This window comes from Phoca vitulina, unplaced genomic scaffold (genome assembly GCF_004348235.1).
Source record: "Phoca vitulina isolate PV1807 unplaced genomic scaffold, GSC_HSeal_1.0 scaffold52, whole genome shotgun sequence".
Lineage (NCBI taxonomy): Eukaryota > Metazoa > Chordata > Mammalia > Carnivora > Phocidae > Phoca > Phoca vitulina.
Genome location: NW_022589755.1, coordinates 2807179 through 2815848, shown reverse-complemented (window position 1 = coordinate 2815848; position 8670 = coordinate 2807179).

The window sequence follows — 8670 nt, the reverse complement described above, 5'->3', positions numbered from 1 at the left end:
GTCCAGACCCCCAGCCCCTCCTCCGCCAGACCCAGGAGTCCAGACCCCCCAGCCCCTCCTCCCTCAGACCCAGGAGTCCAGGCCCCCAGTTCCTCCTCCCTCAGACCTGGAAGTTCCAGTTACCTTCTCTCTCAGCACCCCACCTCTTTTTTTTCAATTTGTGGTAAAAATCACAGAACATAAAATTAACTATTTAACGTGAACAATTCAATGGCATTTTGTACCTTCCCAGTGTTGTGGAACTACCACATTTATCTAGTTCCAGAACTTTCTCATCACCCCCGAAGAAACCCCGTACCCACTAAGTGTAGGCACTCCGCATTTCCTACGGTCCCTAACCCCTGGCCACAACCAGACTGCTTTCTGTCTGCGGATTTGTTAATTCTGGACATTTCATATGTGTTTGAGTTTTAGCCACGTTGTAGCACACATTTCAGCGCTTCATCCCTTTCCGTGGCTGAATAGAATTCCACCGACCCTATGTCCCTGGGGACTTAGGAGTCTGAAACCCACCTTTTCTTCCTCGTGCTCCTGCATTTCCACGGCCCCAGCCACCTAGGACTTCAGGCTGTCAGCTTCCTCGAGGGTACAGATGAGAAAGTGAAGGTGCTGACAGACAGACATGGGACATTCCTTGAGGCCAGAGCCAGCAATCAGCGGAGGCCCGGATCCCACCCCTGCCTACAGTGTCTTCCCAGGCTGGAAGGCAGCCGCCCTTGGACCCGAAAATTAGAATACAGGTATTATATTTAAGCTGGCACAGGGCATGGTGGCCCCCAGAAGAGGAGGTGGCTAAGTAGCCATGGTGTCTGGTGGATTCTGGTTGTGAGGGAGGGCCAGGAAAGTCTCACAAGCCATACTTAGAAGGAGGGAGTGTGCAAGCCGCTGGAAGGCTTTCTCAGTAGAGTCCAGGTGGCCTCCGAAACCTGGCCCATGAGGTCGAGTGCCTTTGTCTGCTGGGTTACTAGGAGACGTGAGCCAGGCCCCAAAGTTCTCCGTTGCCATAAAGGGCTTGGACATGATCCTGAGGGTACTGGGGAACCATGGAAGGTTCTTGAGCACAGAAGACTGAGAGGAACTGACACTGTGGAGACAGGAAGGAGGTATAATGATAATAAGCATTAGCACATCTTTCGTGCCAGGCACCGCCCAGCAACCCTGGGGGGGGGGGATCTGGAATGATGCCAAACTTCACACTTCAGAAAGATATCGCAGAAGATCCAGAGCTTTCAAATCGGCAAGACTTGAGTTCGAATCCCATGTCTGCCACCTAAGAGCTGGGTGCCTACATGAGCTTCCAATGTCTGCTGTGACAAAGTACCACAAATTTCATGGCTTAAGACAACCCAAATTTAGGGGCCCCTGGGTGGCTCAGTCAGTTAGGCGTCTGTCTTCAGCTCAGGTCATGATCCCAGGGTCCTGGGATCGAGCCCCTCGTCGGGCTCCCTGCTCAGCGGGAAGCCTGCTTCTCCCTCTGCCGCTCCCCCTGCTTGTGCACTCTCACTCTCTCTGTCAAATAAATAAAATCTTTTTTAAAAAATCCTTAATTTAATCATAGCAAAGTCGTGTTTGCTATGTAAGGTACCCTCATCACATGTCCGGGAGATGAAGACGTACACATTTTGGGTACCACTACGCTGTCTCCCACAGTGTCCCTGGGTAGGGGGCTTCAGTTTTTTCAGTCTGTAAGATAGAGCTTGTAATATTGCCCTGGGGATGGACTTCCTGGTGGTAATAAGAAAACCATAGGCCCAAGATGGAGTCACTTATGTGAAGGGTCCCACTCAGCAAACCGGGACTTAATAGCTAACCGAAGAGTGGTTTCAGCCTCCCCCCCCCCCCCCCCCCATAGTAACACTTAACTAGTCCACCCGGAGTTTCCTGGTTAGCACTAGGAAATGTACTGAGAGACCCTTCCATTCCCCTTAGGAGGGCAACCTCGCCTGAAACAATGCATTCTTTGCTAATAGTTTTCTTTTTTCTGCTCCCTATCTACCTTTAAAAACCTTTCCTTTTTTGGTAGCTCAACAGAGCTCCCTCTACTTGGTAGGTGGGATGCTGCCCGATTCATCCATCACCTAGTAAAGCCAGTTCGATCTTTAAAATGTACTCAGTTAAATTTTTGCTATTTGGGGCGCCTGGGTGGCTCAGTCGGTTAAGCATCTGCCTTCAGCTCGGATCATGATCCACTCAAGGGGCTCCCTGTGTACACTGGACCCTGAAGGAGTACGGGGCGGGGTGGGGTGGGGGGACGACAAGATGCTAACGTGCCTCCTAGGCAGGCTCAGCTGAGGGTAAGTGGCTGCACGTGGCCTTCCTCTGGGTGAGACGATACTTCACTTTCGTGTGTAGGAAACTGCTTCTGGTTCGTGGTGAGGACCGTTTTTCCCAGAGAGGGGAAGCTGCCCATGCACTGGATCTCTGTTTTCTCACCTGTCAAAGCAAGAATCGTAATGGTGCCCCGTCACATGCTTGTGAGGGTTCAGGAGGGAGTCCATGGGAGTATGAACATTGTCGGGTCCTCCGAGTCACAGTATTTCTGAGAAGCAGAAATACTTGGAGATACTTGGAGCTCAGAGCGTCTTGCTGTGTTATCTGGTCCTCCGGGAAGCAAATGTTGCAAGGATGTTAGCAATACAAGGGATTTACTGGGGGGGCGATGCCAGTGAGAGATAAAGGGGAGAGGGAGCAGGACTGGGCCAGGAAGTGGGTGGGCCACCTGTGGAAGAAGAGGGGGAAGGGAGCTGTGGGTAAGAAGAGCCTCAGAGGGTACAGCTCTGAGAAATCTCAGCCGGCCAACAGGGGAGGTGAATTGCAAGGATTTCTTGTCACAGATCCATAGAAACAGAAAGTAGGTTGGTGGTTAGCAGGGGCTGGAGGGAGGGGTAGACGGGGAGTGATTGCTTAATCACTTCTTTTTGGGGTGGTGAAAATGTCTTGGAAGCAGAGGATGGGCAGTTGCACAACAGTGTGACTGTTAAATGCCTCTGGATTATACTGCTTAAAATGGTTAAAGTGCTGAATTTTGTGGTGTGTGAATTTTACCTCAATTAAAAAAAGAAAAAGAGGGGCACCTGGGTGGATCAGTGGGTTAAGGGTCTGACTCTTGATTTCAGCTCTGGTCATGATCTCAGGATTATGAGATCAAGCCCCACCTCAGGCTCCGAGCTCCTCAGGGACTCAGCTTCTCTCCCTCTTCCTCTCCCTCTGCCCCTCCCCCCACTGCTTGCATGTGCACCCAGGCATTCTCTCTCTCTCTCTCTCTCTCTCTCTCTCTCTAAAAAAGTAAATAAATTTTTTTTTTTTTTTTTAATGGGGGATGGGCGCCTGGGTGGCTCAGATGGTTAAAGTCTGCCTTCGGCTCAGGTCATGATCCCAGAGTCCTGGGATCGAGTCCCGCATTGGGCTCCCAGCTCCTTGGGAGCCTGCTTCTCCCTCTGCCTCTTTCTCTCTCTCTCTCTGTCTCTCTCATGAATAAACGAATAAAATTTTAAAAAAACATGGTATATATCTCCCTGTTTTAGATCTTCTTTAAGGTCTCGCAATAAGGTTTTACAGATTTTTCTTGAAGAAGTTTTGTGTATCTTTCATTAGATTTATTCCCCCTTGCTGGATATTTATAAATAATATTGTAAGCCATATTTATTTAATTTTTATTTTAGAACTTAGTTGTACAGAAAATGGTTAACATAGCAGATCTGAATCAGCTATCGTGGTTGCAAGGTTTGCGTTTGTCCTGTGTCTGGGGACTTGGCTGTTGAACTATCTGAGTGGCTCACTGTGCCTGGATTGTTTATGCAAACCCTGTGGTTAATGCTGAATGCCTGTTTTCCTTCTGGGAGTCTGGAATTTTGGTGCATGCTAGGCCGACAGTATCTATATGATCAGTCATCAATAAAAACCTTGGGTGCTGGGGCGCCTGGGTGGCTCAGTCGTTAAGCATCTGCCTTCGGCTCAGGTCATGGTCCCAGAGTCCTGGGATCGAGCCCCACAATGGGCTCTCTGCTCTGCGGGGAGCCTGCTTCTCCCTCTCCCACTCCCCCTGCTTGTGTTCCCTCTCTCACTGTGTCTCTCTCTGTCAAATAAATAAATAAAATCTTTAAAAAAAACCAAAAAAACCTTGGGTGCTGAGTTTCTAATGGGCTCCCTTGGGCAAAAACATCACACACATTTTGCTGCATTTTTTTTTTAAGATTTTATTTATTTATTTGACAGAGAGAGACAGACAGTACAAGTGGGGAGCTGCAGGCAGAGGCAGAGGGAGAAGCAGGCTCTCTGCTGAGCAAGGAGCCCGATGCAGGACTCGATCCCAGGACCCTGGGATCATGACCTGAGCCGAAGGCACACGCCCAACCAACTGAGCCACCCAGGCGTCCCTTTGTTGCATTTTTTTAAAAGATTTATTTTTTTTTATTTTAGAGAGAGTGAAAGCAAGAGCATGTGAGCAGGGGGAGGGGCAGAGGGAGCGGGAGAGAATCTCAAGCAGATTCCATGCCCACCGTGGAGCCAAACTCAGGGCTCCATCTCACGACCCTGAGATCATGACCTGAGCCGAAACCAAGAGTCGGACGCTCAACCAACTGAGCCATCCAGGCGCCCCACATTTTGTTGCATTTTTGTTTGGGGAAAGAGTGAGCTCTGTGTGATCCTCGTGAAGGGAGAGAGCATGAGGAAACCTGCCTATGAATCCTCCAGTCTCGGCCTGTGACTTTTCCCCTCTCCATTTGCTGTAATAAAGCTTAGCCACGAATACAACTCTATGCTGAGCTCTATAAGTCCTAGTGAATTTTCAAACATTTGGGGGGCTTCGGGGACCCCCAACACACAGGTAAAAAGATACGCAATTGATGTTTGTATATTGATTTTGTATCCAGAGCCTTGCTAAATTCCATTCTTAATTCTGATATTTTATCAGGAGCTTCTTTTGGATCTTCTAGGTACATAATCATATCTGTGATTAATGGCAGTTTTGTTTCTTTCTTTTCAATTCTTACACCTTTTATTTTTTTCTTTTTCTTGCCTCACTACAATGGCTATGTCTTCAGAACAGCATTGAATGCAGTGGTAAGGGGATATCCCTGTCTTGTTCCTGATTTCAAATAAAAAGCTTTCAGTGTTTCAATATTAACATGAATTTTCTCTATATTTTTTTTATTGTAAAATATACATAACATAAATGTTATCCTTTTAACCAATTTTAAGTGTACAATTCAGCGGCATTAAGCGCATTCACACTGTTGTGCGACCATCACCATTGTGCATCTCCAGATCTTTCTCATCATCTCAAACAGAAACTTTTTACCCATTAACTAATAACTCCCCATTTCCCCTCCCTCAGCCCCTGGCAGCCACCACCCCACTTTCTGTCTCTATAAATTTGACGCTTCCAGGTACCTCCTGTTAGTGGAATCACACAATATTTTCATGTGTGTGTGTCTGGCTTATTTCACTTTCAAAATGTTTTCAAGTTTCATCTACGTTGTAGCCTGTGTCACAATTTCCTTTACACGTTTTGTTTACTCATTTATCATTTGTAGATGTTTGGGTTAGTGCCACCTTTTGGCTATTATGAATAATGCTGTGATAAACATTCACGTACAAGTTTTTCTTTCTTTCTTTAAGATTTTATTTATTTGAGAGACAGAGAGCACGAGTGTGGGGAGGCACAGAGGGAGAAGGAGAAGCAGGGTCCTCTCTGAGCAAGGAGCCTGATGTGGGGCTTGACCCCAGGACCCCGAGATCATGACCTGAGCTGAAGTCAGACCCTTAACCAACTGAGCCACCCTCTTTCTTTCTTTTTTTAATAGAAAGAGAGACAGAGCACGGGGAGAGAGAGAATCCCAAGCAAGCTCCATGCCCGGTGCAGAGCCTGAGGTGGGGCTCAGTGTCACGATGCTGAGATCCTGACCTGAGCCAAAATCAAGATCAGATGCTTAACCGACTGAGCCACCCAGTCACCCCCTCCCTTTTTTTCTTTTTTTCTTTTTTTTTTTTTTTTTAGGATTTCATCTTTAAGTAATCTCTACAGCCAACCCCGGGATCACAACCCTGAGATTAAGAGTTGCACGCTCCACCCACTGAGCCAACCAGGCGCCCCGGCTTATATTCTAGATTACAAATCTTTTATCAGATATATGATTGGCAAAAATGTTCTCCCATTCCATGGGTAACAGTCCTTTTCTGAGGGCCTTCTCTGTCCTTCAGGGTCAGGCTGCTTTCATTGTTATTTGTTTAATCGTTCATTAAATCTTTGGCAAATGTCAGCGATGCGCCGGGCACTGCCCTTGATGTTGGAAACTCAGCCGTGAACAAAACAAGGGTCCCTGCCCTCTTAGAGCTTCTGTCCTAGCTGGGGAGGACAATAAACAAGGAGACATATAATGTCAGGCAGGGGTTGGTGCTATGCAATACCAGTTTGTAGGTGTGGGAGCTCTGTAGGCTCAGGGCCTTACATTGGTTTAATGCTCTGCTGTCACCATCTTGAAATTCTTAGCCAGTTTTGAACAAAGGCTCTGCATTTTCATTTTGCTCTGGGACCCACAGATTATTATGTACCTGATCCTGGGGCTATGAGGCAACAGAGCAGAGTAAGGGGATGGCTGGGGTAGTTGGGCTCCTCCAGCCAGGGCCCTTAGGGAAGGTCACCTTGAGGAAGTGACATTTGAGCAAACACCTAAAGCAGGTGAGAGAGGGAGCTCTGTGGATAGTTGGAGGCAGATTTCCTAGCAGAGAGGACAGCAAGGAAGGGCCTTGCTTCCAGCAAGGAGGCCAATGGGATTGTAATGGAGTGAGCAATTCAGAGTAGTTAATAATTAAGATCAGAGGAATAATGGTGGAGGGATGTTGGATTTTTTTTTAATAAATATTTTATTTATGCATTTGAGAGAGAGAGCATGAAAGAATGAGCAGGAGCAGGGGGAGGGGCAGAGGGAGAGAGAGAAGCAGACTCCCCGCTGAGCAGGGAGCCTGATGTGGGGCTCAGCCCCAAGACCCTGGGATCATGACATGAGCCCAAAGCAGACACTTAACTGACTGAGCCACCCAGGCGCCTAGGATGTTGGATTTTAATCCAGATGCCTATCAATTAACTGTAGTGGCATAAAACAATAAGAATTTGTCATCTCACACCGTTTCTGTGGGTCCAGAATTCAGGAGCAGCTTAGGTGGCTCACTCTGGCTTGGGGTTGCTCTTCGGGTTATAATCAAGATGTCGTTTGGGGCACAGTCTGGAGACAGAAGGATTGTTTCCAGGGTGGCTCACTCACATGACACTCAAACTCTTGGCAGGAAGCCTCAGTTCTTCTCCGGCTGTTGGCGCAAAGCTTTGGTTCCTTGCCACATGGCCTTCTCCATAAGGTGGCCTTGATGACCTCTCAGAATGTTGCTGAGTTCCCCCAGAGGAGTGATCCCAGAGATAGCAAGGACGGAAGCCATCATGTCCTTGGTGAGCTGGCCTTGGGCATGCCATCATGTTTGCACTGTCCTTCGCATGGCACCGGTTCAGCCCTATTCAGAGTGGAAGGATGTGCACAAGGTTGTGAAGTCTCGTAGGGGTGATAGTCACTGGGGGTCATCTTGGAGGCTGACCACCAAGGTGTGAATTCATTGCTGAACTTTGAGCATGATGATGATGATATAGATAGAGTTATGTGCGTACGTATACGTAAGTATATATGTGGATATAGGTGTTTATAAACTAACATACGGTATGTAATACTTATATTTTATTCTTTTATTATATACATTTGGTCATTACACAAGTCATACATGAAAACAGAGAGACAGTTTCCCCCACAACCATTTATTTTTTTCCCAGCTTTATTGGGGTACGATTTACAAACAAAATTTTATATATTTGAAGTATATAGTAGGGGTGCCTGGGTGGCTTAGCTGGTTAAGCGTCCGCCTTCGGCTCAGGTCATGATCCCGGGGTCCTGGGATCAAGCCCCACGTCGGGCTCCCTGCTCAGGGGGGAGCCTGCTTCTCCCTCTGCCTGCCACTCCCCCTGCTTGTGCTCTCTCTCTCTCTGACAAATAAATAAATCTTAAAAAAAAATAAAGTACACAGTATAATGGCTCAATATACATACACACTGTGAAATGATCACCACAATGAAGCTAATTAACACATCCCTCACCTCACAGTTACCCTTTGTGTGTGTGTGTGTGTTATGATCTACTCTCTTAGCAAACTTCAAGTATACAATACAGTATTGTTAACTCCGGCCATTCATTCATCTCATAACTATAAGTGTGCACCCTTTGTCCGACATCTCCCCTTCCCTCCCCAACCCCTGGTAACCACCTTCCCACTCTCTGCTTCCATGAGTTCAACCTTTTTTTTAGATTCCACATACATGTGAGATTGTGCAGTATTTGTTTTTCTCTATCTTATCTCATTCAGCAGCGTGCCCTCCAGCTTCTTCCATATAGTTGCAAATGGCAGGATTTCCTTCTTCCTCACAGATGAATAATACTCTATCATGCATACATACCCAACATTTTATTTTGTCATCGATCCATCGACAGACACTCAGGTGGTTTCCACATCTTGGCCGTTGTGAATAATGCTGCAGTAAACACGAGAGTGCAGATATCTCTTTGCAATAGTGATCATTTTCTTTTGGTATATATCCAGAAATGGGATTGCTGGATGATATGGCATTTCTAT